Genomic DNA, 1128 nt, shown 5'->3' with positions numbered 1-1128 from the left:
TTCAAGTTTCTTTTATATCTTTGCCCTTTAAAATCTGATTTTGAAAGAAAGTTATTGCGAACTAGCATATGTCTCTTAAATCCAGGTATTGTCTTGCAAGTTTTGTGACATATGACACAAGTCGTAAGAAGCGGTTGGTGTCCAAGATCATTACCTATCTGGGCATTTCGATTTTTCATGTGACTTCGTATGGTTCACGTATCCTGCTTTTGACAACAGAACACGATCACATATAATACATATCTAATGTTCACTGTTGGCTGCAGTTTCAATTGTTCCTTTGCGACAGGTCCTTTTAAGCTCAGAGTACTGAATCATCTTTTCCAACCAGTCCTAACAGAACCTCTCCACTTGTTCCGATCTAGAGCATCATTTTCATATCTAATTTCTTCAGGTTTTCCTTCACACAGTCTTTATACCTTTTCCTCGGCTTGTGTTGTGGTCGCTTACCAGAGTTGAGCTCGCCATTAAAAAGACGCTTTGGCAAACGCTTGTCTTTCATTCTAATAACATGGCCAGTCCATCTCATTTGAACCAAGATAACATGTTCAACTGGGCTGCAACGTGCCATGCGTTAAACTTCTGGATCTAGTATGAAACATTCCCACTTGACTCTTAAGATAAGTCTGAGGCACTTTTGATGAAATCTCTCCAGCATTTTTATGCGACGCTTGTAAGTGGTCCATGTCTCACTTGAATAAAGAAGAGCAGACAATACAAACGCTTTATAGACACTGAATTTTGTCTGCAGGGAAACACCTCCATCCGCCCATTCTCGCTTTTCGAGCTTTCCAAATGCAACACTCCCCTTCTCTATTCGGTAGCATATCTCTGCATCAAGATTACCATCTCTAGACAGTGTGATTCCTACAACGACTTCTAAACTTCTTCCATTCACAAAAATGTTTGGTCCAGAATGTTTGTCCTGGCACGGGAGTAAACAATACTTTGGTTTTCCCCAGACTAATTGTGAGTCTTAAATGTGCACATGCAGTGGCAAATATGCCCATTAAATGTTACATATCCCCTCTCTGAGTGTGCCATCATCGGCATAAAATAATCCTCTAACAAGTATTTTTTAAATGTGTGTGTGTGTGTGTGTGTGTGTGTGTGTGTATGTGTGTGTGT

This window comes from Octopus bimaculoides, chromosome 26 (assembly GCF_001194135.2).
Source record: "Octopus bimaculoides isolate UCB-OBI-ISO-001 chromosome 26, ASM119413v2, whole genome shotgun sequence".
NCBI classification, from domain to species: domain Eukaryota; kingdom Metazoa; phylum Mollusca; class Cephalopoda; order Octopoda; family Octopodidae; genus Octopus; species Octopus bimaculoides.
This window is presented reverse-complemented; position numbering follows the sequence as displayed.